This window comes from Callithrix jacchus, chromosome 8 (assembly GCF_049354715.1).
Source record: "Callithrix jacchus isolate 240 chromosome 8, calJac240_pri, whole genome shotgun sequence".
Classification (NCBI taxonomy): Eukaryota; Metazoa; Chordata; class Mammalia; order Primates; family Cebidae; genus Callithrix; species Callithrix jacchus.
Window position 1 is genome coordinate 29,015,493 of NC_133509.1, and position 14,362 is coordinate 29,029,854.

Sequence of the window (14,362 nt, forward strand, 5' to 3'; positions counted from 1 at the left end):
GCATTTCTCCAGCCAAATCCAAGCATTTCAGAAATAGCTGTAAATCTCGGCCTAAAACACAAAACGAACGTATCCTTCAAACTGCTCTTCTCTGCGTTCGCTTATCTAAGGGAGTTGAATCCGGGTTTAGATTCAGAGAGTGGGAAGCACGTTCCTTCTAGGAGCTGCGTTTAGCTATTTCAGCGTTAATGGCAGTAAACGCTGTATTGAGAATTATCTGCTTCTAGAAACAAAACGCAGCTACCTAACAGAACGGTCTTCAATGTGTGCATTCAACTTACAGAGTTAAACTGATGTGCATTTGCAGGAGTTTGTAAACCCCTTCTGTGAAGCAGCGGAAAACGGCTTTTTCCAGCCAAATCCAAGCATTTCAGAAATAGCTGTAAATCTCCGTCTAAAACACAAAACGAACGTATCCGTGAAACTGCTCTGCTGTGCGTTCGCTTAACTAAGAGAGTTGAACCCGGTTTAGATTCAGCGAGTGAGAAGCACGTTCCTTCTAGGAGCTGCGTTTACCTATTCCAGCGTGAATGGGAGTAAACGCTGTATTGAGAAATATCTGCTTCTAGAACCAAAACGCAGCTACCTAACAAGTACGGTCTTCAAGGTGTGCATTCAACTTACAGAGTAAAACTGATGTGCGTTTGCAGGAGTTTGTAAACCCTTTCTGTGAAGCAGCGGAAAACGCATTTTTCCAGCCAAATCCAAGCATTTCAGAAATAGCTGTAAATCTCCGTCTAAAACACAAAACGAACGTATCGTTCAAACTGCTCTGCTGTACGTTCGCTTAACTAAGGGATTTGAATCCGCGTGTAGATTCAGAGAGTGGGAAGCACGTTGCTTCTAGGAGCTGCGTTTTGCTATTCCAGCGTGAATGGGAGTAAACGCTGTATTGAGAAATATCTGCTTCTAGAACCAAAACGCAGCTACCTAACAGAACGGTCTTCAATGTGTGCATTCAACTTACGGAGTTAAACTGATATGCGTTTGCAGGAGTTTGTAAACCCTTTCTGTGAAGCAGCGGAAAACGAATTTTTCCAGCCAAATCCAAGCATTTCAGAAATAGCTGTAAATCTTCGTCTAAAACCCAAAACGAACGTATCCTTAAAACTGCTCTGCTGTGCGTTCGCTTAACTAAGGAGGTTGAAGCCGCGTTTAGATTCAGAGAGTGGGAGGGACGTTCCTTCAAGGGGCTGCGTTTAGCTATTCCAGGGTGAATGGGAGTAAACGCTGTATTGAGAAATATCTGCTTCTAGAACCAAAACGCAGCTACCTAACAGAACGGTCTTCAATGTGTGCATTCAACTTACAGAGTTAAACTGATGTGCGTTTGCAGGAGTTTGAAAACCCTTTCTGTGAAGCAGCGGAAAACGCATTTATCAAGCCAAATCCAAGCATTTCAGAAATAGCTGTAAATCTCCGTCTAAAACACAAAACGAACGTATTCTTGAAACTGCTCTGCTGTGCGTTCGCTTAACTAAGGGAGTTGAATCCGCGTGTAGATTCAGAGAGTGGGAAGCACGTTCCTTCTAGGAGCTGCGTTTTGCTATTCCAGCGTGAATGGGATTAAACGCTGTATTGAGAAATATCTGCTTCTAGAACGAAACCCAGCTGCCTAACAGAACGGTCTTCAATGTGTGCATTCATCTTAAAGAGTTAAACTGATGTGCGTTTGAAGGAGTTTGTAAGCCCTTTCTGTGAAGCAGCGGAAAACGCATTTTCCCAGCCAAATCCAAACATTTCAGAAATAGCTGTAAATCTCTGTCTAAAACACAAAACGAACGTGTCCTTCAAACTGCTCTGCTGTGCGTTCGCTTAACTAAGGGAGTTGAATCCGCGTTTAGATTCAGAGAGTGGGAAGCACGTTCCTTCTAAGAGCTGCATTCTGAGATTACAGCGTGAATGGGAGTAAACGCTGTATTGAGAAATATCTGCTTTTAGAACAAAACGCAGCTACCTAACAGAACGGTCTTTAATGTGTGCATTCAACTTACAGAGTTAAACTGAGGTGCGTTTGCAGGAGTTTGTAAACCCTTTCTGTGAAGCAGCGGAAAACGCATTTTTCCAGCCATACACGAGCATTTCAGAAATAGCTGTAAATCACCGTCTAAAATACAAAACGAACGTATCCTTCAAACTGCTCTGCTGTGCATTCGCTTAACTAAGGGAGTTGAATCCTCGTTTAGATTCAGAGAGTGGGAAGCACGTTCCTTCTAAGAGCTGCGTTCTGAGATTACAGCGTGAATGGGAGTAAACGCTGTATTGAGAAATATCTGCTTCTAGAACAAAACGCAACTACCTAACAGAACGGTCTTCAATGTGTGCATTCAACTTACAGAGTTAAACTGATGTGCGTTTGCAGGAGTTTGTCAACCCTTTCTGTGAAGCAGCGACAAACGCATTTTTTTAGCCAAATCCAAGCATTTCAGAAATAGCTGTAAATCTCCGTCTAAAACACAAAACGAACGTATCCTTCAAACTGCTCTACTGTGCGTTCGCTTAACTAAGGGTGTTGAATCCGCGTTTAGATTCAGAGAGTGGGAAGCACGTTCTTTCTAGGAGCTGCGTTTTGCTATTCCAGCGTGAATGGGAGTAAACGTTGTATTGACAAATATCTGCTTCTACAACCAAAACGCAGCTACCTAACAGAACGGTCTTCAATGTGTGCATTCAACTTACAGAGTTAAACTGATGTGCATTTGCAGGAGTTTGTAAACCCTTTCTGTGAAGCAGCGGAAAACGCATTTTTCCAGCCAAACTCGAGCATTTCAGAAATAGCTGTAAATCTCCGTCTAAAACACAAAACGATCGTATCCTTCAAACTGCTCTGCTGTGCGTTCGCTTAACTAAGGGAGTTGAATCCGCGTTTAGATTCAGAGAGTGGGAAGCACGTTCCTTCTAGGAGCTGCGTTTTGCTATTACAGCGTGAATGGGAGTAAACGCTGTATTGAGAAATATCTGCTTCTAGAACCAAAATGCAGCTACCTAACAGAACGGTCTTCAATGTGTGCATTCAACTTACAGAGTTAAACTGATGTGCGTTTGCAGGAGTTTGTAAACCCTTTCTGTGAAGCAGTGGAAAACGCATTTTTCCAGCCAAATCCAAGCATTTCAGAAAAAGCTGTAAATCTCCGTCTAAAACACAAAACGAACGTATCCTTCAAACTGCTCTGCTGTGCGTTCGCTTAACTAAGGGAGTTGAATCCGCGTTTAGATTCAGAGAGTGGGAAGCACGTTTCTTCTAGGAGCTGCGTTTAGCTATTCCAGCGTGAATGGGAGTAAACGCTGTATTGAGAAATATCTGCTTCTAGAACCAAAACGCAGCTACCTAACAGAACGGTCTTCAATGTGTGCATTCAACTTACAGAGTTAAACTGATGTGCGTTTTCAGCAGTTTGTAAAAGCTTTCTGTGAAGCAACGGAAACCGCAATTCTCCAGCCAAATCCAAGCATTTCAGAAATAGCTGTAAATCTCGGCCTAAAACACAAAACGAACGTATCCTTCAAACTGCTCTGTTCTGCGTTCGCTTATCTAAGGGAGTTGAATCCGCGTTTAGATTCGGAGAGTGAGAAGCACGTTCCTTCTAGGAGCTGCGTTTAGCTATTCCAGCGTTAATTGGAGTAAACGCTGTATTGAGAAATATCTGCTTCTAGAACCAAAACGCAGCTACCTAACAGAACGGTCTTCCATGTGTGCATTCAACTTACAGAGTTAAACTGATGTGCATATGCAGGAGTTTGTAAACCCCTTCTGTGAAGCAGCGGAAAACGGATTTTTCTAGCCAAATCCAAGCATTTCAGAAATAGCTGTAAATCTCCGTCTAAAACACAAAACGAACGTATCCTTAAAACCGCTCTGCTGTGCGTTCGCTTAACTAAGGGAGTTGAATCCGCGTGTAGATTCAGAGAGTGGGAAGCACGTTCCTTCTCGGAGCTGCGTTTAGCTATTCCAGCCTGAATGGGAGTAAACGCTGTATTGAGAAATATCTGCTTCTAGAACCAAAACGCAGGTACCTAACAGAACGGTCTTCAATGTGTGCATTCAACTTGAAGAGTTAAACTGATGTGCGTTTGCAGGAGTTTGTAAGCCCTTTCTGTGAAGCAGCGGAAAACGCATTTTCCAAGCCAAATCCAAGCATTTCAGGAATAGCTGTAAATCTCCGTCTAAAACACAAAACGAACGTATCCTTCAAACTGCTCTGCTGTGCGTTCGCTTAACTAAGGGAGTGTTATCCGCGTTTAGATTCAGAGAGTGGGAAGCACGTTCCTTCTAGTAGCTACATTTTGCTATTCCAGCGTGAATGGGAGTAAACGCTGTATTGAGAAATATCTGCTTCTAGAACCAAATCGCAGCTACCTAACAGAACGGTCTTCAATGTGTGCATTCAACTTACAGAGTTAAACTGATGTGCGTTTGCAGGAGTTTGTAAACACTTTCTGTGAAGCAGCGAAAAACGCATTTTTGCAGCCAAATCCAAGCATTTCAGAAATAGCTGTAAATCTCCGTCTAAAACACAAAACGAACGTATCCTTCAAACTGCTCTGCTGTGCGTTCGCTTAACTAAGGGAGTTGAATCCGCGTTTAGATTCAGAGAGTGGGAAGCACGTTCCTTCTAGGAGCTGCGTTTTGCTATTCCAGCGTGAATGGGAGTAAACGCTGTATTGAGAAATATCTGCTTCTAGAACCAAAACGCAGCTACCTAACAGAACGGTCTTCAATGTGTGCATTCAACTTACAGAGTTAAACTGATGTGCGTTTGCAGGAGTTTGTAAACCCTTTCTGTGAAGCAGCGGAAAACGCATTTTTGCAGCCCAATCCAAGCATTTCAGAAATAGGTGTAAATCTCCGTCTAAAACACAAAACGAACGTATCCTTCAAACTGCTCTGCTGTGCTTTCGCTTAACTAAGGGAGTTGAATCCGCCTTTAGATTCAGAGAGTGGGAAGCACCTTCCTTCTAGGAGCTGCGTTTTGCTATTCCAGCGTGAATGGGAGTAAACGCTGTATTGAGAAATATCTGCTTCTAGAACCAAAACGCAGCTACCTAACAGAACGGTCTTCAATGTGTGCATTCAACTTACAGAGTTAAACTGATGTGCGTTTTCAGGAGTTTGTAAACCCTTTCTGTGAAGCAGCGGAAAACGCATTATTCCAGCCAAATCCAAGCATTTCAGAAATAGCTGTAAATCTCCGTCTAAAACACAAAACGAACGTATCCTTCAAACTGCTCTTCTGTGCGTTCGCTTAACTAAGAAAGTTGAATCCGCATTTAGATTCAGAGAGTGGGAAGCACGTTCCTTCTAGGAGCTGCGTTTTGCTATTCCAGCGTGAATGGGAGTAAACGCTGTATTGAGAAATATCTGCTTCTAGAACCAAAACGCAGCTACCTAACAGAACGGTCTTCAATGTGTGCATTCAACTTACAGAGTTAAACTGATGTGCGTTTGCAGGAGTTTGTAAACCCTTTCTGTGAAGCAGCGGAAAACGCATTTTTGCAGCCAAATCCAAGCATTTCAGAAATAGCTGTAAATCTCCGTCTAAAACACAAAACGAACGTATCCTTCAAACTGCTCTGCTGTGCGTTCGCTTAACTAAGGGAGTTGAATCCGCGTTTAGATTCAGAGAGTGGGAAGCACGTTCCTTCTAGGAGCTGCGTTTTGCTATTCCAGCGTGAATGGGAGTAAACGCTGTATTGAGAAATATCTGCTTCTAGAACCAAAACCCAGCTACCTAACAGAACGGTCTTCAATGTGTGCATTCAACTTACAGAGTTAAACTGACGTGCGTTTGCAGGAGTTTGTAAAGCCTTTCTGTGAAGCAGCGGAAAACGCATTTTTCCAGCCAAATCCAAGCGTTTCAGAAATAGCTGTAAATCTCCGTCTAAAACACCAAACGAACGTATCCTTCAAACTGCTCTGCTGTGCGTTCGCTTAACTAAGGGAGTTGAATCCGCGTTTAGATTCAGAGAGTGGGAAGCACGTTCCTTCTAGGAGCTGCGTTTTGCTATTCCAGCGTGAATGGGAGTAAACGCTGTATTTAGAAATATCTGCTTCTAGAACCAAAACGCAGCTACCTAACAGAACGGTCTTCAATGTGTGCATTCAGCTTACAGAGTTAAACTTATGTGCGTTTGCAGGAGTTTGTAAACCCTTTCTGTGAAGCAGCGGAAAACGCATTTTTGCAGCCAAATTGAAGCATTTCAGTAATAGCTGTAAATCTCCGTCTAAAACAGAAAACGAACGATCCTTCAAACTGCTCTGCTGTCCGTTCGCTTAACTAAGGTAGTTGAATCCGCGTTCAGATTCAGAGAGTGGGAAACACGTTCCTTCTAAAAGCTGCGCTTAGCTATTCCAGCGTGAATGGGAGTACACGTTGTATTGAGAAATATCTGCTTCTAGAACCAAAACCCAGCTACCTAACAGAACGGTCTTCAATGAGTGCATTCAACTTACAGAGTTAAACTGATGTGCGTTTGAAGGAGTTTGTAAACCCTTTCTGTGAAGCAGCGGAAAACGCATTTTTGCAGCCAAATCCAAGCATTTCAGAAATAGCTGTAAATCTCCGTCTAAAACACAAAACGAACGTATCCTTCAAACTGCTCTGCTGTGCCTTCGTTTAACTAAGGGAGTTGAATCCGCGTTTAGATTCAGAGAGTGGGAAGCACGTTCCTTCTAGGAGCTGCGTTTTGCTATTCCAGCGTGAATGGGAGTAAACGCTGTATTGAGAAATATCTGCTTCTAGAACCAAATCGCAGCTACCTAACAGAACGGTCTTCAATGTGTGCATTCAACTTACAGAGTTAAACTGATGTGCTTTTGCAGGAGTTTGTAAACCCTTTCTGTGAAGCAGCGGAAAACGCATTTTTGCAGCCAAATCCAAGCATTTCAGAAATAGCTGTAAATCTCCGTCTAAAACACAAAACGAACGTATCCTTCAAACTGCTCTGCTGTGCGTTCGCTTAACTAAGGGAGTTGAATCAGCGTTTAGATTCAGAGAGTGGGAAGCACGTTCCTTCTAGGAGCTGCGTTTTGCTATTCCAGAGTGAATGGGAGTAAACGCTGTATTGAGAATTATCTGCTTCTAGAACCAAAACGCAGCTACCTAACAGAACGGACTTCAATGTGTGCATTCAACTTACAGAGTTAAACTGATGTGCATTTGCAAGAGTTTTTAAACCCTTTCTGTGAAGCAGCGGAAAACGCATTTTTGCAGCCAAATCCAAGCATTTCAGAAATAGCTGTAAATCTCCGTCTAAAACACAAAACGAACGTATCCTTCAAACTGCTCTGCTGTGCGTTCGCTTAACTAAGGGAGTTGAATCCGCGTTTAGATTAAGAGAGTGGGAAGCACGTTTCTTCTAGGATTTGCGTTTTGCTATTCCAGAGTGAATAAGAGTAAACGCTGTATTGAGAAATATCTGCTTCTAGAACCAAAACGCAGCTACCTAACAGAACGGTCTTCAATGTGTGCATTCAACTTACAGAGTTAAACTGATGTGCGTTTGCAGGAGTTTATAAACCCTTTCTGTGAAGCAGCGGAAAACGCATTTTTGCAGCCAAATCCAAGCGTTTCAGAAATAGCTGTAAATCTCCGTCTAAAACACAAAACGAACGTATCCTTCAAACTGCTCTGCTGTGCGTTCGCTTAACTAAGGGAGTTGAATCCGCGTTCAGATTCAGAGAGTGGGAAGCACGTTCCTTCTAGGAGCTGCGTTTTGCTATTCCAGCGTGAATGGGAGTAAACGCTGTATTGAGAAATATCTGCTTCTAGAACCAAAATGCAGCTACCTATCAGAACGGTCTTCAATGGGTGCATTCAACTTATAGAGTTAAACTGATGTGCGTTTGCAGGAGTTTGTAAACCCTTTCTGTGAAGCAGCAGAAAACGCATTTTTGCAGCCAAATACAAGCATTTCAGGAATAGCTGTAGATCTCCGTCTAAAACACAAAACGAACGTATCCTTCAAACTGCTTTGCTGTGCGTTCGCTTAACTAAGGGAGTTGAATCCGCGTTTAGATTCAGAGAGTGGGAAGCACGTTCCTTCTAGGAGCTGCGTTTTGCTATTCCAGCGTGAATGAAAGTAAACGCTGTATTGAGAAATATCTGCTTCTAGAACCAAAACGCAGCTACCTAACAGAACGGTCTTCAATGTGTGCATTCAACTTACAGAGTTAAACTGATGTGCGTTTGCAGGAGTTTGTAAACCCTTTCTGTGAAGCAGCGGAAAACGCATTTTTCCAACCAAATCCAAGCATTTCAGAAATAGCTGTAAATCTCCGTCTAAAACACAAAACGAACGTATCTTTCAAACTGCTCTGCTGTGCGTTCGCTTAACTAAGGGAGTTGAATCCGCGTTTAGATTCAGAGAGTGGGAAGCACGTTCCTTCTAGGAGCTGCGTTTTGCTATTCCAGCGTGAATGGGAGTAAACGCTGTATTTAGAAATATCTGCTTCTAGAACCAAAACGCAGCTACCTAACAGAACGGTCTTCAATGTGTGCATTCAGCTTACAGAGTTAAACTTATGTGCGTTTGCAGGAGTTTGTAAACCCTTTCTGTGAAGCAGCGGAAAACGCATTTTTGCAGCCAAATTCAAGCATTTCAGTAATAGCTGTAAATCTCCGTCTAAAACAGAAAACGAACGATCCTTCAAACTGCTCTGCTGTCCGTTCGCTTAACTAAGGTAGTTGAATCCGCGTTCAGATTCAGAGAGTGGGAAACACGTTCCTTCTAAAAGCTGCGCTTAGCTATTCCAGCGTGAATGGGAGTACACGTTGTATTGAGAAATATCTGCTTCTAGAACCAAAACCCAGCTACCTAACAGAACGGTCTTCAATGAGTGCATTCAACTTACAGAGTTAAACTGATGTGCGTTTGAAGGAGTTTGTAAACCCTTTCTGTGAAGCAGCGGAAAACGCATTTTTGCAGCCAAATACAAGCATTTCAGAAATAGCTGTAAATCTCCGTCTAAAACACAAAACGAACGTATCCTTCAAACTGCTCTGCTGTGCGTTCGCTTAACTAAGGGAGTTGAATCCGCGTTTAGATTCAGAGAGTGGGAAGCACGTTCCTTCTAGGAGCTGCGTTTTGCTATTCCAGCGTGAATGGGAGTAAACGCTGTATTGAGAAATATCTGCTTCTAGAACCAAATCGCAGCTACCTAACAGAACGGTCTTCAATGTGTGCATTCAACTTACAGAGTTAAACTGATGTGCGTTTGCAGGAGTTTGTAAACCCTTTCTGTGAAGCAGCGGAAAACGCATTTTTGCAGCCAAATCCAAGCATTTCAGAAATAGCTGTAAATCTCCGTCTAAAACACAAAACGAACGTATCCTTCAAACTGCTCTGCTGTGCGTTCGCTTAACTAAGGGAGTTGAATCAGCGTTTAGATTCAGAGAGTGGGAAGCACGTTCCTTCTAGGAGCTGCGTTTTGCTATTCCAGAGTGAATGGGAGTAAACGCTGTATTGAGAATTATCTGCTTCTAGAACCAAAACGCAGCTACCTAACAGAACGGACTTCAATGTGTGCATTCAACTTACAGAGTTAAACTGATGTGCATTTGCAAGAGTTTTTAAACCCTTTCTGTGAAGCAGCGGAAAACGCATTTTTGCAGCCAAATCCAAGCATTTCAGAAATAGCTGTAAATCTCCGTCTAAAACACAAAACGAACGTATCCTTCAAACTGCTCTGCTGTGCGTTCGCTTAACTAAGGGAGTTGAACCCGCGTTTAGATTAAGAGAGTGGGAAGCACGTTTCTTCTAGGATTTGCGTTTTGCTATTCCAGAGTGAATAAGAGTAAACGCTGTATTGAGAAATATCTGCTTCTAGAACCAAAACGCAGCTACCTAACAGAACGGTCTTCAATGTGTGCATTCAACTTACAGAGTTAAACTGATGTGCGTTTGCAGGAGTTTATAAACCCTTTCTGTGAAGCAGCGGAAAACGCATTTTTGCAGCCAAATCCAAGCGTTTCAGAAATAGCTGTAAATCTCCGTCTAAAACACAAAACGAACGTATCCTTCAAACTGCTCTGCTGTGCGTTCGCTTAACTAAGGGAGTTGAATCCGCGTTCAGATTCAGAGAGTGGGAAGCACGTTCCTTCTAGGAGCTGCGTTTTGCTATTCCAGCGTGAATGGGAGTAAACGCTGTATTGAGAAATATCTGCTTCTAGAACCAAAATGCAGCTACCTATCAGAACGGTCTTCAATGGGTGCATTCAACTTATAGAGTTAAACTGATGTGCGTTTGCAGGAGTTTGTAAACCCTTTCTGTGAAGCAGCAGAAAACGCATTTTTGCAGCCAAATACAAGCATTTCAGGAATAGCTGTAGATCTCCGTCTAAAACACAAAACGAACGTATCCTTCAAACTGCTTTGCTGTGCGTTCGCTTAACTAAGGGAGTTGAATCCGCGTTTAGATTCAGAGAGTGGGAAGCACGTTCCTTCTAGGAGCTGCGTTTTGCTATTCCAGCGTGAATGAAAGTAAACGCTGTATTGAGAAATATCTGCTTCTAGAACCAAAACGCAGCTACCTAACAGAACGGTCTTCAATGTGTGCATTCAACTTACAGAGTTAAACTGATGTGCGTTTGCAGGAGTTTGTAAACCCTTTCTGTGAAGCAGCGGAAAACGCATTTTTCCAGCCAAATCCAAGCATTTCAGAAATAGCTGTAAATCTCCGTCTAAAACACAAAACGAACGTATCTTTCAAACTGCTCTGCTGTGCGTTCGCTTAACTAAGGGAGTTGAATCCGCGTTTAGATTCAGAGAGTGGGAAGCACGTTCCTTCTAGGAGCTGCGGTTATCTATTCCAGCCTGAATGGGAGTAAACGCTGTATTGAGAAATATCTGCTTCTAGAACCAAAACTCAGCTAACTAACAGAACGGTCTTCAATGTGTGCATTCAACTTACAGAGTTAAACTGATGTGCGTTTGCAGGAGTTTGTAAACCCTGTCTGTGAAGCAGCGGAAAACGCATTTTTACAGCCAAATCCAAGCATTTCAGCAATAGCTGTAAATCTCCGTCTAAAACACAAAACGAACGATCTTTCAAACTGCTCTGCTGTGCGTTCGCTTAACTAAGGGAGTTGAATCCGCGTTTAGATTCAGAGAGTGGGAAGCACGTTCCTTCTAAAAGCTGCGCTTAGCTATTCCAGCGTGAATGGGAGTAAACGTTGTATTGAGAAATATCGGCTTCTAGAACCAAAACGCATCTACCTAACAGAACGGTCTTCAATGTGTTCATTCAACTTACAGAGTTAAACTGATGTGCGTTTGCAGGAGTTTGTAAACCCTTTCTGTGAAGCAGCGGAAAACGCATTTTTGCAGCCAAATCCAAGCATTTCAGAAATAGCTGTAAATCTCCGTCTAAAACACAAAACGAACGTATCCTTCAAACTGCTCTGCTGTGCGTTCGCTTAACTAAGAAAGTTGAATCAGCGTTTAGATTCAGAGAGTGGGAAGCACGTTCCTTCTAGGAGCTGCGTTTTGCTATTCCAGAGTGAATGGGAGTAAACGCTGTATTGAGAAATATCTGCTTCTAGAACCAAAACGCAGTTACCTAACAGAACGGTCTTCAATGTGTGCATTCAACTTACAGAGTTAAACTGATGTGCGTTTGCAGGAGTTTGTAAACCCTTTCTGTGAAGCAGCGGAAAACGCATTTTTCCAGCCAAATCCAAGCATTTCAGAAATAGCTGTAAATCTCCGTCTAAAACACAAAACGAACGTATCCTTCAAACTGCTCTGCTATGCGTTCGCTTAACTAAGGGGGTTGAATCCGCGTTTAGATTCAGAGAGTGGGAAGCACGTTCCTTCTAGGAGCTGCGTTTTGCTATTCCAGGGTGAATGGGAGTAAACGCTGTATTGAGAAATATCTGCTTCTAGAACCAAAACGCAGCTACCTGACAGAACGGTCTTCAATGTGTGCATTCAACTTACAGAGTTAAACTGATGTGCGTTTGCAGGAGTTTGTAAACCCTTTCTGTGAAGCAGCGGAAAACGCATTTTTCCAGCCAAATTTAAGCATTTCAGAAATAGCTGAAAATCTCCGTCTAAAACACAAAACGAACGTATCCTTTAAACTGCTCTCCTGTGCGTTCGCTTAACTAAGGGAGTTGAATCCGCGTTTAGATTCAGAGAGTGGGAAGCACGTTCCTTCTAGGAGCTGCGTTTTGCTATTCCAGCGTGAATGGGAGTAAACGCTGTATTGAGAAATATCTGCTTCTAGAACCAAAACGCAGCAACCTAACAGAACGGTCTTCAATGTGTGCATTCAACTTACAGAGTTAAACTGATGTGCGTTTGCAGGAGTTTGTAAACCCTTTCTGTGAAGCAGCGGAAAACGCATTTTTCCAGCCAAATCCAAGCATTTCAGAAATAGCTGTAAATCTCCGTCTAAAACACAAAACGAACGTATCCTTCAAACTGCTCTGCTGTGCGTTCGCTTAACTAAGGGAGTTGAATCCGCGTTTAGATTGAGAGAGTGGGAAGCACGTTCCTTCTAAAAGCTGCGCTTAGCTATTTCAGCGTGAATGGGAGTAACCGTTGTATTGAGAAATATCTGCTTCTAGAACCAAAACGAAGCTACCTAACAGAACGGTCTTCAATGTGTGCATTCAACTTACAGAGTTAAACTGATGTGCGTTTGCAGGAGTTTGTAAACACTGTCTGTGAAGCAGCGGAAAACGCATTTTTCCAGCCAAATCCTAGCATTTCAGAAATAGCTGTAAATCTCCGTCTAAAACAAAAAACGAACGTATCCTTCAAACTGCTCTGCTGTGCGTTCGCTTAACTAAGGGAGTTGAATCCGCGTTTAGATTCAGAAAGTGGGAAGCACGTTCCTTCTAGGAGCTGCGTTTTGCTATTCCAACGTGAATGGGAGTAAACCCTGTATTGAGAAATATCTGCTTCTAGAACCAAATAGCAGCTACCTAACAGAACGGTCTTCAATGTGTGCATTCAACTTACAGAGTTAAACTGATGTGCGTTTGCAGGAGTTTGTAAACCCTTTCTGTGAAGCAGCGGAAAACGCATTTTTGCATCCAAATCCAAGCATTTCAGAAATAGCTGTAAATCTCCGTCTAAAACACAAAACGAACGTATTATTCAAACTGCTCTGCTGTGCGTTCGCTTAACTAAGGGAGTTGAATCCGCGTTTAGATTCAGAGAGTGGGAAGCACGTTCCTTCTAGGAGCTGCGTTTTGCTATTCCAGCGTGAATGGGAGTAAACGCTGTATTGAGAAATATCTGCTTCTAGAACCAAAACGCAGCTACCTAACAGAACGGTCTTCAATGTGTGCATTCAACTTACAGAGTTAAACAGATGTGCGTTTGCAGGAGTTTGTAAACCCTTTCTGTGAAGCAGCGGAAAACGCATTTTTCCAGCCAAATTCAGGCATTTCAGAAATAGCTGTAAATCTCCGTCTAAAACACAAAACGAACGTATCCTTCAAACTGCTCTGCTGTGCGTTCGCTTAACTAAGGGAGTTGAATCCGCGTTTAGATTCAGAGAGTGGGAAGCACGTTCCTTCTAGGAGCTGCGTTTTGCTATTCCAGCGTGAATGGGAGTAAACGCTGTATTGAGAAATATCTGCTTCTAGAACCAAAACGCAGCTACCTAACAGAACGGTCTTCAATGTGTGCATTCAACTTACAGAGTTAAACTGATGTGCGTTTGCAGGAGTTTGTAAACCCTTTCTGTGAAGCAGCGGAAAACGCATTTTTGCAGCCAAATACAAGCATTTCAGAAATACCTGTAAATCTCCGTCTAAAACACAAAACGAACGTATCCTTCAAACTGCTCTGCTGTGCGTTCGCTTAACTAAGGGAGTTGAATCCGCGTTTAGATTCAGAGAGTGGAAAGCACGTTCCTTATAGGAGCTGCGTTTTGCTATTCCAGCGTGAATGGGAGTAAACGCTGTATTGAGAAATATCTGCTTCTAGAACCAAAACGCAGCTACCTAACAGAACGGTCTACAATGTGTGCATTCAACTTACAGAGTTAAACTGATGTGCGTTTGCAGGAGTTTGTAAACCCTTTCTGTGAAGCAGCGGAAAACGCATTTTTGCATCCAAATCCAAGCATTTCAGAAATAGCTGTAAATCTCCGTCTAAAACACAAAACGAACGTATCCTTCAAACTGCTCTGCTGTGCGTTTGCTTAACTAAGGGAGTTGAATCGGCGTTTAGATTCAGAGAGTGAAAAGCACGTTCCTTCTAGGAGCTGCGTTTTGCTATTCCAGCGTGAATGGGAGTAAACCCTGTATTGAGAAATATCTGCTTCTAGAACCAAATAGCAGCTACCTAACAGAACGGTCTTCAATGTGTGCATTCAACTTACAGAGTTAAACTGATGTGCGTTTGC